The 19,372-nt window shown below is 45.8% G+C and overlaps 2 pseudogenes; both read left to right on the plus strand.

Moving 5' to 3' along the window:
- The first annotated feature begins 2,197 nt into the window (after positions 1 to 2,197).
- LOC116578271 lies at positions 2,198 to 2,703 on the plus strand (annotated as a pseudogene).
- Positions 2,704 to 12,110: 9,407 nt separating this feature from the next.
- LOC116578270 lies at positions 12,111 to 15,804 on the plus strand (annotated as a pseudogene).
- Positions 15,805 to 19,372: the final 3,568 nt, after the last annotated feature.

Here is a 19,372-nt window from a genome sequence, read left to right on the forward strand (position 1 = left end):
AGCCGGCCCCTCCCCCCGGGGTCTATCTTCCCGTCACTTTGGATTCACTTCTCCGCCGGTCCTACCTTTCAGAAAGTGGTTGTTTTTCTGTTTCCAGAATTGCTGTTCTTCTCTTCGATCTGCCGATGGATTTTCAGGTGTTTGCAATCTTTAGATAAGCTATCTAGCTGATCTCCGGCTAGCTGAAGTAGTCTCAGCCTGCTACTTCTCCACCATCTTGACTCCTCCCCCACAAATGATCTTTATAAATTGAAATGGGGTGTGAGGGAATCAGAACAGATGGTAATGTGAAATAAAGAATGAATGCCTTTGGGACCTCTGATGTGACACATGTATCAAGTGACATATATATTCTGCCTAGAAGACTAGTATTATAAGTATTTTTCTAAACCCTCCTATTAAGTGCAGCATTGATGACCACAAGTAGAGTAGTTCAGGAGTGCAAAAAATGGCTTAAAATAACCTATCAGAATGGGAAAACCTCATAAGATACCCATCTTCAAAAACTGATATGTTGTCCAATGGACATGAGCTGAGACTTACTCTAGAAAGAACTGAGATTGCTAGGTGGAAGTTTTAAAGGAAGATTCAGTTAAAAATATAAAACAAGTCACTTTTTTAGGTAATGAGTTTTCCATCTTGAGGGCACTTGGAATACCTTGTCAAGATATTTTAATGTGATTCCAGCTTGGTAGAGGACTGGGGATAACTGCTAAACCCCCAAATTGTAAACTTCATGGGTCTGAACATTTTGAGTAGACAAAATGGTTTTCAAGCATTTTCATTTATCACTTATATCAGCTATTTCTGTGGAAGAATATTCTATGACTCAGATATTAGGTAATTCCTGAATATTCTTTTCTCAACAAAATGGAGGTTTATGCACTGCAACACTTTCATTCAGAAGTGGAAGGGTACACTTTAGTGCGAAAGGAATGCATCAAACAGCCCAGGAGGCATGGCAAGATGAACCTTCTCAATCAAGGTATCAATCTTCATTACCCTACTATGTAGAAGTGGAATACAAGTCATAGAACAAGAAAAAATATGACCATTATTTTAGAAATTTTGTAATACTTGTCATAAACACCTGAAAACAGTTTAAGTCAAAGTGATGTATGTTGCTTTCCAAGGCAAGGAAGAATCTCCTTAAGATGGCTGCTTTGGCTGGCGATTCACAGACCTGTACTCCTGGGGATAAAAATATATGCTTATAAAAAATTAAAAATTAAAAAAAAAAGATTTGCTATGTTAGCAACTTTCAAAAAAAAAAAAAAAAGAAAAGATGGCTGCTTTGGTCCAATACTTCAAAGCAATTACCTTATAAACTTTCTTTAGAACAAGATTCTAAAGAACTTTTCCAGGTTCTGGGGAACTTTTTTAGTGATAAACACTGCCTCTAATTAGAATAGAAATACATGGTGAATTTTTGCCATGTTTTGTGATTTTTAATGCTTTTTCAACATCTTGGATGAATCTCCTCCAACATTCCAGAATAATACAAAACAGCTTCAATATTTAACTTATACCAAAGTAAATGCTTACACAAAAGAAGGAAAAACTGAGATCAACTCTTACCAGTCTGCATATGGTTTAAGCAAGAACATGGGAAATGAGGGAACCTCAGTTAATATTTCACTGAAGCTGTTCAAATTGAGAGCTGACTGAAAAAAAAATCCTCCTACTTCTTGCATATTACCAATGCTGCTTTCTGACGACACTATTCATTAAGTAAACTTGCTTGGCAACAATCAATGTGTGTTTTTGCTTAAAAGAAATGACTATGAATAGATCAGTTAGCAACTTTGCTATCCAGATAACAACAATTTTGAGACAGATTGTGAAAGGGGTATCAATTATTTTTAATTAAGCCAGCTTTCCTCATCCCAGAAGCAGTACTTTGAGTGATCTGCTGGGTGACCTTTGGTAGAGGGAGATTACTACTAGCTTTGAAGATTCAACACTATTACCTGAATTCCAAGGCACAAACACTACTGCACTTTCCAGTTGTAAAACCACAAACAGTACATATGTTTGATTATGATGATATTTTCAATTCAGTTGAAAGCAGAAGGTAACCTATTTTTATGTGTTTTGTGGGTGGCACACCCAATGATAAGGGTATATAAATGCCCCAGTCTGAGAAGTGGCATTGAAACTCAGAAGCTTCTCATTGTACAACACATCTCCTGTCACCATGTCCTATAACTGCTGCTCTGGAAACTTCTCCTCCCAGTCCCTTGGGGGACACCTGCACTACCAAGGATCTTTCTGTGGCTCATCTTACCCCAGGAACCTGTTCTGCAGCACTAACCTCCAGTCCCCTGGCACATACCAGCTGGGCTCCTCCCTCTCCAGTGGCTGTCAAGAGACCTGCTGTGAGCCCACCAGCTGCTGGATATCCTACCTGGTGTCCAGACCTTGCCAGACATTCTGCTACCCCTCAAGGACCTCCATGCTCTTCAGTTCCTGCCAGACAACTTATACAGTGTCTCTGAGCTTTGGCTCCAGTGGCATTCAATCTTTTGGTTGTGGCTCTCCCTCTCTGGGCTTTGGATTGGGTGGTTTCCAGTCAGTGGGCTGTGGTCCCAGTGCCTTTCATCTCTAGGTTGTAGATCCATCTTTTATCATCCACTCTACTACTCTTCTAGAAGCTGCCAGTCTGTTTTCTACCAATCAACCTGTGGATCTGGCTTCTACTAATCTTTTTTTTTTAATATTTTATTTATTTATTTGACAGGCAGAGATCACAAGTAGGCAGAGAGGCAGGCAGAGAGAGAGGAGGAAGCAGGTTCCCACTGAGCAGAGAGCCCGATGTGGGGCTCGATCCCAGGACCCTGAGATCATGACCTGAGCCGAAGGCAGAGGATGTAACCACTGAGCCACCCAGGCGCCTCTGGCTTCTACTAATCTTATGTTGGAACATAATACCTACTATTTCTAGAAATTCACCACAGTATCAACTATGTCAAGATCCATGCTATCTATCGATGTCTGTCCTTATGATTAGCTTACAAATTTTACTTCTATTGTGACCTTCTATGGTTTAGAAATAATTTGAATTCCAGTAATTGGAAAATATGTTCATGGAAGAAAGATGTTGAAACAACTTTCTTATAGTTATATATGCAATATTGAAACATATTTCTTTTTTAATCTTTCTTAATATCTCCTAGTTATTTCTCCTAGTACATTTGTTTCAAATTTTACAAAATGGAAAAATCTAAGTTTAAATAAAAGTATGTTACATGACATTCACATATATGTTTTTGTGTTATTTGTTTACTCTGTGTCTTCAAAAATACTTCTAAATATCTGACTGGATATTTCTGTATTTGTATTTATCATTCAAATTTTTTTCTTATTTAAGGGATTCCTGGGTGGCTCAGTTCATTGAACATCTAGCTCTTGATTTCGGTTCAGGTCAGGTCCTGATCTCAGTGTTGCGGGATGGAACCCCATGCTGTGCTCTGTACTTAGGTCAGAGTGGCCTTCTCCCTCTCCCTCTCATGCTCTCTCTCTCTGATATATATATATATATATATATATATTTGAAGTAAATATATATATTTACTTCAAAAAAATAAAATTATCAACTGTCTTTTTGGTTTGAAAGAAATTGTTTTATCTTTAATGTACACTCCATACCTTCATATGATAAAACCTAGAAACACATTTTTAAGACTACAAACCATTGTGGTCTTTTGTTCTGTATGGAGTTAGAAATTTCAGTGTTTTTATGTAAAATAATTATGAATTATAATGGATATTAAATACACTACAGAATTTTGGAAGGAAGGCAACTCTAATAAAATACATCCTAAAGTACATGCAAAAGTGAAGTGAAGCTCTCCAGTCAGAAGTTAGATGTTAGTGAGTTAGATTTTGTGAGGTTCTACTCACCCCACTCAACTGACATAGGAAACCAAGTCTTGAGTGTTGAGTCACTATATGGTACACTTGAAACTAATGTAACATTGTGTGTTAACTATACTGGAATTAAAATTAAAAGTAAATGATAGTAATAAGGATAAAAAAAAATCAAGTCTCTAAATGACATATCTAACACATTCCAACATTTATTGGTAAGTAGCCCCACTATAGTCAGTCCTGTAGGTCTGATGAAATCCAAACTTGCTCCTGTTTTTTAGTTGTTCAGTTAATAACACTTGTTTGAAAGCAACAACAAAACAAAACTCAAGACCAGTGCAGATATTCTGTTGTTACAGCATTCAGCTAGACATCCAGGCAACTGATGACCTGGGAATCAGTTCTGCCCCAGACTTTTATCCACTAAGTCAAGAACACTACTAAAGGCACAAATAACTAGGTTCTCACCCACAGGGTAACCGTATGTCTTGGTTAATTGTTTGTCTCAGCATCCTGTCTCCTCTGGTAATGGTCTTAGATTTTATTTTTTTACTTTTTATTTATAATGAGTAATAATTGAATTAACATAAATGAGATTGGTTTGGGAGACCTCAAACTTCAGTCATGCTTTTAGTTCATGGAGCATAAGATGTATGCATAGTGAGCAGTGGTTTTACTTTAACCAATGTTAAATCTGGAAGAAGACAAGCCTTCTTCTGTCCTTCCTTTGTTCATCCTTTTTTGAGTAAAATATAACTCACTTTTCTGTCAAAGACAGTGTGCAGAGGGATTATTGAAAGACAAATTACACTCAGATACAAGGGATAGGATCACTTTCACATTCATATCCTGGTGGCAGGTTATTTGTTGGTCTAAAGCAGCCCTTAAATACTGATAGGGTTCTTTCCATAGGCTACAGCATGCAATAATATACACCAAGTGACCAGTAAGTAGGTGGAGATAGTGAGGACCTTGAGAATTAGCAATGGGTTGTGCATGAAGTAAGAGCATGAATTTGAGGCTGCCACACAGCATAAAAAGAATAATTTACATGCTTTTGCTGGAGTGGCTTGACAATATATCATATTGTTTAAACCTGTAACTACTTGTTTTGTCTGGGAATATCTTTCTTCTTTAAACTTTACAAAAAATTATTTTTAGGAGCAATGAGGTAAAATGGAAGAAATTCATCTTTAGTGAAAAAGTGAATAGGTAATTTCTGTTCCTAAAGCAAGTTGATGGTGAATATTTCATTTGTACAACAATTTGATGTCATTTACTATCTACCATGGGGGTCAGCAATGTCATGGATCACATGAAAATTCAGAGACAATTTTGCGGAGAAGCAACAGTAACCAGTTCAAAAGAAAGCAGACGTGTTCTTTGAGGGTTTTTCTTTTTCCTATGTACCCATGTGTGTATTTACTTATTTTTATTTGTGTAAGTGAGTATGTAAGTAATCTTTACACCCAATATGCAACTCAAACCCATGACCTGCAAATCAAGAGGTGTATGCTCTTCCAACTGAGCCAGCCCCCCGAAAGTAGTTGTTTTTTTTTTTTTAAGGTTGTGATGAAAGAAAAACTCTCTAAGGAAGCAATTTTAGACTTCTTTCTAAGTCAGCATGACTGTATATAAACTTTGCTCAAACCACAAGTTTGATTTATGGCCCACCACGCATGCATTGTACATCTGCTTTGTGAATGAGTAGCCTAAAGGAAAACCATCTTGCCCTTGACATATCAATCAGTGCTCCTACTCTCCAGATTCCTTGATGTTAAAATTTAGGATTTCTACCTATATGCTCACCTACTTTTTTTTCTTTTTAGCTTTTCCAAGAAGTAGAAAAGAGACTGTTCATTCTCTGGAGCACTTTCTTTCTCCTGAAGATACTGTTTCCTGCAAGATGGGATTGGGAGGGAGACAAACCATAAGTGACTCTTAATCTCACAAAACAAATTGAGGGTTGCTGGGGGGAGGGGGGTTGGGAGAGGGGGGTGGGGTTATGGACATTAGTGAGGGTATGTGCTATGGTGAGTGCTGTTAAGTGTGTAAACCTGGCGATTCACAGACCTGTATCCCGGGGGATAAAAATACATTATATGATTATAAAAAATTTAAAAATTAAAAAAAATACTGTGTCCTGGGCAGCTGTCCTAATTGGGTCTCTATTCTTTTTTCCATATTGGAGTTGTCTTTCTGGTAAATTTACATCACCAGTTGCTTCCAAAGATGATGACTTATCATTAGCAGTTGCAAAAGACTGTTATTAGATCACTGAGATGCATACATTTTCATTTAGGTCAAATAACACTTCTAAATGATTTTCACTTACGTTAAACCCTAAATTTTCCTGTGCACACAAAACAACATACACACAAAAGCAATAAATGTTCGTGTGCTCTTCTATTAGCAGAAGAAAAACTTCACTAAGGATTAGATGAGGGCAGTTTTATGTCCATATTATCAATGGCTTATGTAGAAAATGAAGTAATTCTAATGATGATTTGATTTCTTCATCCATTTGAATCTGCCACTTCAAAACATGCCTCCTGTCCTGGCGATTATTTTAAGCTGGGTATTTTTAAGAAAATACAGACACAAAAGAAGATCTGAAAATTGACTAAAAGGTACCCTTTTATAAGAGACATTTATATTCATAAGGGAAACCTCTGTTTGTAAGAGTGTCTCCTGCCTTGTGCCAGGAAAAGGGGAAGGACTCAATAGTCCAGAAATCTCAATATGCATAATAACTTCAGCCTTCTTTACTGGTCTTTTCCTAGTCATCTCTATAACTGACTCCCTATCCCCCAAATCTTCCTTTGTCTTGAGCTACAGATGGTATTTAAGGTGATGGCTTTGGTCATTTCAAGGGGTTACTCCCTACCTTGCAGTTATACAATAATTATTAAACTTTTGTCTTACTCCAGTTCATCTGTTTTATTTATTTTTAAAAATTTTTTTGAAAAGATTTTATTTATTTATTTGACAGAGATCACAAGCAGGCAGAGAGACAGGCAGAGAGAGGAAGGGAAGCAAGCTCCCTGCTGAGCAGAGAGCCTGATGTGGGGCTTGATCCCAGGACCCTGGGATCATGACCTGAGCCAAAGGCAGAGGCTTCACCCACTGAGCTACCCAGGTGCCCCAGTTCATCTGTTTAAATCAATTTAATTATTAGACCAGCCAAAGAACCTCAAGAGTAGAAGTAAAATGTTCCTCTCCCCAGCACAGTACAAAGAATTCAAGTAAAGTTCATAATGCTCTATTTGACAATGTTAATGTAAAATTATCTAAAAAGGTCAACATCAAAGATAAAATTATTGGTTGCCTCAGTAATAATAAAAAGTGCAAATCTGGACAAGGACAACATCTTGGTAAAGACAGATAAGATTCCTATGAAGAAGAAGTAACAGTTACAAATATTGTAAACAAATAACTCATAATTATATCCAAACTGTAGTCATCTACTAATGAAAAAGGAAGTTGTAGTTTTAAAATTTTAAAAGGATTCATGAATATCCACAGTAGGTTAAGTTTGGCAATCAATGCTTTTCTTTACCTCATATATCACATCTGTTATATTATTATCCTTGTGCCTTTGTGTTGCTGATTTTTAGGCTGTTAGTATGCTGTTTTATATAACAAAGCACACACAAGAGATTTTCTTCTGATTCTTGATTGGGCTACTACTCTGCCATGCTAGATTCTAAATCTTCCCCTCCCCGCCCCCCAAACACACCTATGCTACTTCTGCACAAACAGTACTCCTTTTCTCTACTCAAGGACTTTCCCATGATTTTACTCAGATTGCTTCTCCTTCAACCTGACTCACCAAATGGGACTGCAGTTTACAGTTTTGGGGAAATATCACAAGATTTTGGCAATTTTACTGTTTCTCTTTAAAATTTCATAGAAAAGTTTCTAGGAACAGCAGTGTTTGAATTGGGGAATTTGAAAGAAAATTAAGAAATCTGCCAAGTTACATAAGAATCAACTTTTATCTTTTTATTCATTTTATTTTTCAATTTAGGGGGAAAAAAGGATTTTATTTATTTGACACACATAGAGAGACATAAACAGAGAGTAGTAGAGGGAGAGGAAGAAGCAGACTCCCCTTGAGCAGGGAGCCCAATGCTCAATCCCAGGACTCTGGGATTATGACCTGAGCTGGAGGTAGATGCTTAATGACTGAGCCACCCAGGTACCCCATTTTTAAAAGTTTAAACAAGAAGTTGATCATCTCTAATTGCTGGTATTGAACTTGAATATACCAAGTGAAGTGTGAGAGTACTTTTTTTTTAAATTATTTTTGTTCATGGTGTTAGTATTAAAGAAGGGAACATTGTGATGTGACACTAATAATAATAATTAAAGTAAGGAATATAGGATTTGTCACAGCACTCAGGATTTCCAGGGATCTCTTCCTGAGAGGTAGTCATATATTTTTCTCTCAGTCTTTTATTAAGTATTATAGTTAATACAAATATTTTAAAATAAAATTAGCTCACCCTTCCTTCATGCATTTCTCCTAAATGCTAAATTTGTTTTCATTTCTACTCTTTATTCTGGGTACTATTCATGAGGCTAATGAAACAAGATCCCATAGGAGTTAAAGCCTATTCATATGAAGGAATTTCTGTAGTACCAGGGGTACTCAGCTACTCTTCGATTAAACGAAGAATTGCATATTAAAACAAACAAACAAACAAAAACCAGAAAAAACAATAAATGATAGATTCAAGAGGACAGAATCTACAAGATCTTTGATTTATAAACTTTGGCAAGCTTCTAATCCTTTTGAGTTTTTATTCCCTTGTGTATGGAAAGGTCTATAGGACATAATGTTTATCTTTCTCACAGGAATGGTTGAGGATTAAATGGAAGTGGTATATCTGATTCCTCTTGTGCCCTCCTTTATACCCTCATTCTCTCCGTGGGTCCCAGGCACAGCTATAGTGAACAATTTCACCCAGACTCCCACTCTCTTTACACAGAGTTTCTCCACCCAAACACAGCATTTCCTTCACTCTCTCCCTGAACTTCTCTGAGATCACAGCCAGGAAAACAAATGGAACCCATGAGAATCCTCCTCTGTATACTGAATGACGTTTCAGGAAGTTAACACACATCTGGCTACAACACTGAACCACTGAGAGATGGAGCTGATGGATAAATGCTTCTACCTGTTGATCAGATCCTGGGGTAAATAATTGTGAGAGTCATTCTATAGGTCCCTAAAAAGGTAAAGAAAGATTACGTTCCCATTGCCCACTGTAATATTAACTAAAAAATGTGTCCCTTTATGAGATTTTCCTCCCTGATTCTTTAACCTTCCATTATCTCCCAAACCTGCTCCCTAGGATCCTTATACCAAGGGGTCATGGAAAGTTCTTGACTTCAGCTCTATTTTGGGGAGACAGCGATCAAGGCTAATATAAACATAAATGTTTGTTCAACATTGCTCAGGTACGTTGCTCTTAGCTTGAAAGGCTGAACCTTGGAAAAGCATCAGGAAGTTATTCACACTTCCTTAACTTTTCTTAAGTAGGTACTCCCTACCTAAGATTTCAAAACTCACATATGTTTATACCTAAGGGTCAGGAACACACCACCTGTGGTAGGCAGGGATCATGGCACTTAGACTAGCCAACAAAGAGCATACATAGCATCTATCCTGGGAGTTAAGGCTCATCTTTTTTTTTTCTGAAAACCCACTCAGATGCTAGACTCTGAAGTATGTGTCTATTGATGTATAAGTTTACCTTATAAATTATATCATATTCTTGTTGTCTGCATTTCCAGTTTATGTACCAATTTCTTTGTTTTCCTTTATCAGGAAAAATACATGACCTTTATTCTCAGCTGTGTCACTGACATTGAGACATGCAAAATATGGATCTTCAGGAAATGAATACTTCCCAACAAGAAACATAAAGAATGTCAACAGATATTTCCTCAAATCTATCATATTGTGTGTCCAAACCCGGTCTCGGAGTCATATTGATCTTTACAAAAATCTCCCAAATCCATGAAACACAAAACTACAGGCAAAAAATAATAATAATAAAAAGAAGATCAACAATATATTTGAGTGCCAGCTTACAAAAATTTATTAGATTAAAATGTTCATTTTTATGAGCCCTGCTCAGACCCTCAGTCTCCTTGCCTGCATCTTGAAGATTGAATTCATCAAGCTATCTCGCTAAAGATGTCAGCATTCCTAGAGTAGGAGAGTTGCGGAGGCTGTCCCAGGACATGGGGGAGGTGGTGGCAGCTGCCTGCAGGCCACAGGCTGGCTGTCCAGGCACCACGGGATCTGCGAGGAGTTTTTTCCCATTGTAGGCTTTGATCACGAGGTAGTGAGTGCCCCTTCCATGACATTCCAAGCAAGGGCCCTGGGTCAGGGGCACCCATGAGGGGCTCACCTCTGCTTTCAGTGCCAAGATTTGGGGCTGTCTGTCTGTCTTACTGGCACACAGTTTGGGGCCTGAAGGACTGAGACAGGAACTCAGTGTCAGGCTTGTGGTCTGACCCTGAGGCCTGGGGGCAACGGGGGTTGGTTTCTCTCTCACCTTCTAGACTGGGAACTTGCTGCTTAGGAAACATGTGATCCTAGGCAAGTGACTCAATCTGAGCTTCAGTTTCTTCAACTGGAAAATGGGGCTAATAGTCATAAGGTTGTTGCAGGGATTAAGTGAGGTCACTGGGGCTCCTTGAACCAGGCCAGGCACGCAGAGAGCACACAACTGGCACTGATCAGTGCACTCCTGCCTCCAAAGTGCTCCAGCCAGCCTAAAGGCATGGGGGGGAGGGGCTTCAGTTCCTCCTGCTCTTGTGGCTAGTGCTTTCTTGACATCTGAGACTGGGCCCCTGCTTTGCCCTCTTTCCCTGCCAGATATTGCCAAAACCTGAGGTGCCCAGAGCCTCAGGGGAGAGGTGATGGGGGGTCCTGCTCTATCCAGAGGCACCTCCTGGTAACTTCTGGGCCCCACCTTTGGGTCATGTGGTAGCTGCCTCTCTAAAAGCTCCCAGCCCAGGCCCTGTTGTGCTCCAAACGCCTCAGTGGCTGGGAGTCTATCTGTGTCCACAGAGCTGTGGCCAGCAGAAAAGTGAACTCAAGAGACAGCAGGGCTGGGGACAGCTTCTCCATCTCCCGTTGGTGTCTGGTCTGTGCACTGCACCATCCTCTTCTCTCCTGCTGGACTTGCCTTGCTACCCACCTTCAGTGTCGAAGTCACCTTGTCTAGCTCAGGTAGCTCACCCCCGGGGCCTCTCTCCTGCTTCCCTCCAGACAATGCCTCCCCACTGGCTGATCTGGGTGTCTGTCAACACTGATCCTAACCCTTGCCTTTACCATCTCATCCAAGCCCACAAAATGCTTTGTGACCTGGGGCAAGTCTTAGCCTCAGTTCTCAAATCTATGAAATGGGGAGCCAGCCTCCTTACTTGCTGAGGCCTCTTGTAGCAAAACAAATTTAATAACATTTCTTTTCTGATCTACCTGTATGCATCCACTGAGCAAGAGTGTAGGCAACAGGCCTGCACATCCTTGGTTGGGGATATTGTCCCACATTTCTTAAACTGAGTCTTTAAAGATCTCAAGGCTGTGTTACCTTCTTGCCACACCTGTGTTTGTCTACGTGAAGTGTCCTTGGGATGTTTGTCAAGTTTATGGTGCTGGGGTTTCTACTCAAGGATCCTCTTCTGGATCTTTCTTTGTGGAGTTGCATTCACCAAGAGCCTGGGAGGGGCTCCCCACACCCCTAGTGTCACTGGCACACACACATGCACACACATACATATATACACATGGCAGGATGGGGCCATGGAAAGTTGAGGACTGGACCGACACCTGGAACTCCAACTCTGTCTCTAAACCTTAGTTTCTGGGTGACTTTGGACAGTGACTCTAAAATGACTCTGCTCATAGTTTCAGTTGCTAGCTGAGAAATAGGGAAGCAGGTGTGAACGTGAACTTGTGGATTTTCTGTGTGGTTTGAGGAGGAACATCAACAGAAGAGGGGTTTCCCAAGCTTGTGTGACACAGTCTGGATGGGTCCCAGGTGCCCAGCCCAGGTAGAAACACCCGGCCTGGGAAACATCCCAGCCTGGGAGCTGGCCAGATGTGGGGCTCCCCAGCTAATGGGAGCAGCACACCAGGCTGGGCTCTCTGGCCTTTGATTCTTCTGTTTCTGTCCCTTGCAGGCTTCAAGCTACTTAGAACCCCAGCTGGAGCAGCCATGACCTGCTGGACATCCCTCAAGGCATCCAGGCCACATAAACCTGCCCCCTGCAGTCCAGTGACCTGCCGCCAGCATCTAAGTACCGAGGGCCTGGCCCCCTCCGCTTGGAGCGCCCAGGAATCTGGGGCGAGCCATCTTCTCGGCACAGCACACACACACACACCGGCTCCCTGCCTCCTGGCCCAGGCAGAAGCAGCCTCCACCACCACAGCCCCAGGCCTCAGAGCCTCAGACTTATGGTGAGGTGGCCAGCTGGAGTAGCTGCGGGGGGCAGTGGCAATGTGAAAAGAGGCCCCTCACAAAGCCCGATGTGCCCACGGCAGGAGACCTTGCATTAGCTAGACTGGTTCAAATTTCAGCTCTCCTGCTTAATGGCTGTGTAGCTTTGAGGAAGTCACTTAACCTCTCTGAATCTCCATTCATGGTAGAAGTAATGATGGCAGCCACCTTCTTGGGGTTTTGCAAGGAGAATTTAAGACCATTTGCTAATGTGTCTAGCCTGCTTTCTCTGCAGTTTGAGGAGTGGGCAGTAAGGGCCATGAGTGTTACATACGAGCCCGCTCTGGAGATTCAGAAACATCTGGCAATGGAGACAGACCCTAGGAGGGATGTGCAGCCTGGCTGCTCGTGTGGACTTCTCCCTCACCTGTCTCCCAGGTGTTTGAAGCAGAGGTCAGATGTTGCATTCCCTCTGAGGCCCTAGCTGCACCTGGCCACACAGACAGGGGCTAAATCCCAGTGTTGCCTTCCCCTGGCTGTGTCGCTTCCTGTTTCTGGGTTTCTGGTGGGTGCTCAGCCACCTGCCTCTGCTTCTGGAATGGCTTCCCTGGGACCTTCTTATCTGTGGCCTCATTGTCTTCTGGGCACTTGAGGGCTCCCAGCCTTGTCTAACGGTGGCCTCCTGGTGTGATCAGGTGGGGATTTGGGGTGGATGGGGTCCCCAGTGGTGGAGGGGAGTATGCCCAATTCAGCATCCTGGCCAGGCCAGTCGGCCAGGGTTCTCCCCCTCCTTCCAGCTCAGCCCTGCTGAGCCAGGCTGAGGGCCTGAGCACCTGCAGCCCTGACACTAAGGGCTAGATGGCCTCAGTGCTCACAGGGCCAGGCAGCACCATGGTCTCTGGCCTGCAGGTGTCTCGGCCTGGCACCAATAGGCTAGCCCGGAGGCTGCAGGCCCTGGGGGAGGGGCCACTGCCAGCCCGTCTGGAGGCTGAACGTGGGCTGTGGGCCTGAGAGCAGTGTGTCCGGCTGCAGGTGTCATGCCATAGGACATGCCTGAGACAGCTTGGTGTGCATGCGACAAGCCCACCAAGTGCTCCCCTGAATGGGCCAAGGACAGTGATTCTCTGAGTGTTCCCTACATGCTGTCATTTAGAGCTGAGAAAGGCAGTGATGGGAAAGGCCACTGGGATGGGGTCAGTCAGTGACCCCTCTGGGCACTGACCCGTGGACCCCCTCCTAATTATGGATGGAGGCTGTGGTATATGGGCGCTGAGAGTGGGTGCCGTGGGGCACAGGACTTGAGCATCAGGAGGGCATCCTTGGGGCCAGGCTCTACTCAAGGCCTGGGGAGTGAGACACCAGTGAACCACACAGCAAACTCATGACGCTCGGGAGGCCAGTGGTCTCACAGTGGGATTGGTGGGTGAGTGAGATCCCAGGCCTGTCCTTCCGGTTACTGTTACTACAGTTACAGGGTCAGAAGTCGGTGCTTTGGGGTTACTGGGAGGACGTGGGTGATGGGTTACAGTCTCCCATAGGTTTAGGAAGCTGCTCCTGGGCACGGAGGCCAGGGACTGAGGGAGGTGAGGCAGCGGAAGGGTGTCGGAGCTGAGAGTGTGAGGGACCATCCTGAGGAGAAGCGCACAGGCTAGGAGCTGCAGCAAGTGAGCGAGGAGCCTGGACCTGAGAGCTGAGGGGTCCCGGACTCCATTCATGCAGGCCTCACAGATGCCAGCAGAGACTGGCTTTGAGCACAGGACAGCCAGTCTCCCCCGCTGCCTCTGGACCAGGGTGGGGGCCGCCATGCGGGTCCAGGTGGATGATGACGGGGACTCAGGCCACAGCAGTGGGAGAAGAGGTAGGATCATAAATACACTTTGGAAGCAGAGCTTTTGGTAAGGGGACACTCAGATGGGCTGAGGATGAAGCCAAGGCTTTTGGCAAGAGCTCCTGGGAGGCTTGATGGTCTGTTTTCCAAGCCAAGAAGGAGGGTGAGGGGCTGGCTGAGGAGGGAAGATGGAGAGCTCGGTGGGCGGTGAATTGGGGTGAAGATGGCCACCAGCCACGTCTGAGGGCACCAGGTGGGGGCAGAAGCCTCGTCTGGGATGGCCTGCTCTGCCAGCCCCTGTCTTCTCTGTTGCAGGAGCCACTCCCCATGAAGGCAGCCCAGGGGTGAGCCAGGGCCCCCCCATCCCCATGATGACCTCGGCTGGCAGGGCCAACCCCTACAGTATCGTGTCATCGAAGGAGGACGGGCTGCACCTGGTCACCATGTCAGGGGCCAATGGCTTCAGCAACGGCAAGGTGCACACACAGCGCCAGTGCCAGAACCGCTTTGTCAAGAAGAACGGCCAGTGCAACATCGAGTTCGCCAACATGGATGAGAAGTCGCATCACTACCTAGCTGATATGTTCACCACCTGCGTGGACATCCGCTGGCGCTACATGCTGCTCATCTTCTTGCTGGCCTTCCTCGCCTCCTGCTCCTGTTTGGCGTCATCTTTTGGGTTAACGCCATGGTGCATGGTGACCTGGAGCCAGTCGAGGGCTGTGGCCGCATGCCCTGCATGATGCAGGTGCACGACTTCATAGTGGCCTTCCTCTAGACGCAGACCACCATCAGCTACGGGCTGTGCTGTGTGATGGAGGAGTGCCCTTCATAGTGGTGGCGCAGTCCATCGTGGGCTGCATCAATGACTCCTTCATGATCGACGCCATCATGGCCAAGATGGCTTGGCCCAAGATGCCGGCACAGATGCTGCTGCTGTTTAGCCACAAGGCGGTGGTGGCTCCGCACAACAGCAAGCTCTGCCTCATGTGACATGTGGGCAACCTTTGCAAGAGCTACATCGTGGAGGCGCACGTGTGGGCTCAGCTCATCAAGCCTTGGGTCACCAAGGAGGGCGAGTACATCCTGCTGGACAAGATCGACATAGATGTCGGCTTCGACAGGGGCCTCAACTGCATCTTCCTCATGTCCCCCATCACCATCCTTCATGAGATCGACGAGACCAGTCCTCTGTTCGGCATCAGCCAGCAGGACTTGGAGATGGAAGACTTCAAGATGGTGGTCATCTTGGAGGGCATGGTGGAGGCCACAGCCAGTGACCACACAAGCCCAAAGCTCCTACCTGGCCAACGAGATCCTGTGGGGCCACCGCTTTGAGCCTGTCCTCTTCAAGGAGAAGAACCAGTACAAGATTGACTACTCCCACTTCCATAAGACCTACGAGGTGCCCTCCACATCCTGCTGCAGCACCGAGGACCTGGTGGAGAACAAATTCCTGCTGCCCAGTGCCAGCTCCTTCTGTTATGAGAACGAGCTGGCTTTCCTGAGCCACAATGAGGAGGAGGATGAGGCAGATGGAGACCAGGATAGCCTCAGCCCCCAGGCCGGCATGACTTTGACAGACCTCAGGCCAGTGGTGGTGGCCTCGAGAAGTGGCCTTACAGATGGGAGTCAGAGATCTGAGCCACAAGGAGGGTGAGCGTGGGCCAACGTGCAGCATCCACCCTGCCAGGGAGAGGCCCAGTGTCCTGCAAGGGCCCTGGGTTTGAGCAGAAAGGGCCAGGTGCTCCAGTTGCAGACTCAGTAGCGTTTTAAATGTTTTATGTTTCTTCGCAGTGGCCTGGTAAGGTTGGCGGGAGAATGGGCGACCAAAGTTGGCCGCTGCTGGCCTCAGAGGCCAGAGCAGGTGCAGGGAGGTAGCCTCTTGGGGTCTGGGCCAGGAACCAGGGGCTTCTGTCTGAGGCTAGAAATGCAGCCTGACCGGAGGTGGCTCAGTGGCCATCCAGCCTCTGTGGGTGAAGGCTGGCAGGCTGCAGGGCACCTCGCTGGTTTTTAACTTAGGGAGAAACACTGGTTTTGGCTTTCTCAACCCTAGCTTGAGTAAGACTGTTTACCAAATAAATAAATAAATAACACATGATTGACAAAAAAATTTTAATTTCTGGGGATTATAAAAATGGACGGTGAGAAATCCATTAGTCTGCCAAGATGCAGGCATTAGATGGGGGCTCCATGAGGTTCCCCGAGGCTGGTCAGGCCTCTCCTCCATGAAGGCCGAGTGTGTGCCAGCCGGTGCCATCCACACGCGCAAGCTCGGGGCTCATCTGTGGTTCCTTCTGCTCACAGGCGGATTAGATGATGTTTGTGATGGAAAAACCAAGACCATGTTAATGATCATAATAAAAGCTTTCCAGAGTCACAGAGGTGGGGGTAGGGGCTGGGGGAAAAAAAACTTTTTGAGTTTGACTTTTGTACCTTAGAGGTGCGTCTCAGGGCTGGGTTTGGGACCTGCCTACCATGGAGGGTCCATTCTCCCCACCCCCACCAGATGTTCCTGTTTTACTTCTCTCCTTTTCTGCCCGATAGCCTTCACCCTTTCCACAGTGAGGGATGCTTAGAAAATGTTGGAGTAGATGGTTCTGTGGGAAGGGAGGGTGGGGTCCCAGATGCCCAGGAAGCAGATTGGCCCTACTCCCATGGAACCCCAGTGTGAGTTGTGCCTTAGAAACCCCAGGTGGACCAGCCCCAGTTGTTTCTGTTTCTCTCGGACTCGCCGGTCCTCCCAGCTGCCCCCTGATTCCACCATGAAGTCCGCACCAGCCTGTGTGTCTGCAGAGGTGGACAGCCTTGGCCGGCTCTCTGCACCTGGGGCAGACTAGGTGAGTGCGGGGGTGTCCCAGCCAGGCTGTCCCAATGAAGGGCGGAGGAATGATCTTAGAAGAGGTGTGCAGTTGTCAGCCAAGATGACCAGGAGTGGCACTTGCATACTGACAGCCTCATCAGGAAGAAGTTTGCAGCTATTGGTTCTGCTGGCCCAAAAGCAGGTCCCTGGGCCATGGGCTGCCCAGTGTGGGCTTGTTCTTGGTAGAGAACACAGCTGGCAGGTATGGAGTGGGCCAGACCCTTCCCAGGACAGCTAAGACTTTTGTCCTCTCGAATGACCAGGCCTCTAAGGAAGTACTTAATTAGAAAGCCTGTATGTCAGATGTAGTGAAAAGAAGGGCCATCTGTACCCCAATGTTTATAGCAGCAATGGCCATGGTCGCCAAACTGTGGAAAGAACCAAGATGCCTTTCAACGGATGAATGGATAAAAAAGATGTGGTCCATATACACTATGGAGTATTATGCCTCCATCAGAAAGGACGAATACCCAACTTTTGTAGCAACATGGACAGGACTGGAAGAGATTATGCTGAGTGAAATAAGTCAAGCAGAGAGAGTCAATTATCATATGGTTTCACTTATTTGTGGAGCATAACAAATAGCATGGAGGACATGGGGAGTTAGAGAAAAGGGGGTTGGGGTAAATTAGAAGGGGAGGTGAATCATGAGAGACTATGGACTCTGAAAAACAATCTGAGGGGTTTGAAGTGGCAGGGGCTGGGAGGTCGGGGTACCAGGTGGTGGGTATTATAGAGGGCACGGATTGCATGGAGCACTGGGTGTGGTGAAAAAATAATGATACTATTTTGCTGAAAATAAATAAATGAAAAAAAAAAAGAAAGCCTGTATGTGTCTCCTTAGCCACCCCAACCCATGCCCTCCAAGACAGCTAGGCACCCAGGACCCTGGCCCAAGTGGGGAAACTGAGGCAGACTTCAAGATCACGAAGTGGGTGGGTGGGTCTTGGGAGGCCAGGAGAGGCCAGGGGCCTGGGGTGAGGGCTCTTGCCTCTCCTCTCCTCTTCTACTAATCCCTACGGCAGCTGGAAACGTGGCCTGAGGTCAGAGGCTTTGGAGGGTCTGAGCATGAGCTATCGGTTCCCACCCATAGACACCCCAGGTCTGTGCCCTGAGGGATGCCTGACTCCCAGCATCCTGCCATAGCCTCAGGCCCCAGCCTCATTTCCCACTGGGGTGCTTCAGGCTCTGGAGGTAGCTTTTTCCTCTCAGGATCTGCTGAAGGGGTCTCAACTCCTTCCTAGCCCAGGGCCTGGCTTCCAGCCCTCAGCCTGGCTGGCTTTTCCCATTTCAGCTCTGGGGGGCAAGGGTTTAGTTGATATGAGAAGGCTCACTTGCCCGCCCCCTCCCAGACTGTCAGGCTGAGCCAGGGAGGGATGAGGTGGCCCCAGTCACTTGGGGCCAGCAAGAGGCCTGTGTTCTGCTCTGCCTGGTGGCAGGAGAGCCTTATAGGGCAGGGTGGGCAGGCTTCCACTGCTACCATCTGGAGCAGAGCCCAGAGGCTCTGGGTCCCCCAAGACCCTTGCCACATCAGTGGCTTGGTACTCCTCCTCTCAGGCCTGTCACCCTCCCAGGCCCACACTGGATGGTTCAGCCCCAGACCCTGTGGGAGAGCATCCATGAGCTGCTTTTCCTCTCACCAAATGCAGATGCTACATTTTCAAATTCTTCTGCCCTCTTTTTTTTCCACTTCCCTGTATTTATTTATTTATTTATTTATTTATTTATTTATTGTGCTAAAGACCAAAATAGTCTCCCTCTTTAGTGCACTTGAAATGGGAAGGTGGATGGGAGAAGCCGTGTGTGTGCAGAGTAAGGATTTCATTGTCCCTGGGGAGTGTGTTCTAGATGGGGTGTGTGTGTGTGCCTGTGTGTGTGTGTGTGTGCATACATGTGTGCATGTACGTGTGTGTGTGGAGAGCACCAACACTCTGAGTGTGCCACATGCCATGTGTGGTCCGTGTGCCAAGCACAGGTGAGTGGGAAGCATTTGTGCACCTGAGTGTGTGTGTTGGATGTGCGTGTGTGTGTGTGCGTGTACGTGGTGTCTCGTTTGTGTGCTGTGCAGGTGTGTATAGCCATATACTCCCATCCTTACCCTCCCAGACACTGGGATTTCCAAGAAGTTTTTCGACAGCCAGAACCAGGAGGTGTGGAGGTTGGAGTGGACCAAGAACGTGGCCGCTGGTGCCCTCCTCCCTGACACCCTGAGCTGCTTACGTGGGAAAAGGGCTGTTCTGGTGTGTGTGTGTGTGTGTGTGTGTGTGTGTGTGTGTGTGTGAGAGATAGAGAGAGAGAGAGAGAGTGAGCACCAAGTGTGTGGCATCACATGCGCCATCATCTCATCTC

Source organism: Mustela erminea, chromosome 18 (assembly GCF_009829155.1).
Source record: "Mustela erminea isolate mMusErm1 chromosome 18, mMusErm1.Pri, whole genome shotgun sequence".
In the NCBI taxonomy this organism is placed as follows: domain Eukaryota; kingdom Metazoa; phylum Chordata; class Mammalia; order Carnivora; family Mustelidae; genus Mustela; species Mustela erminea.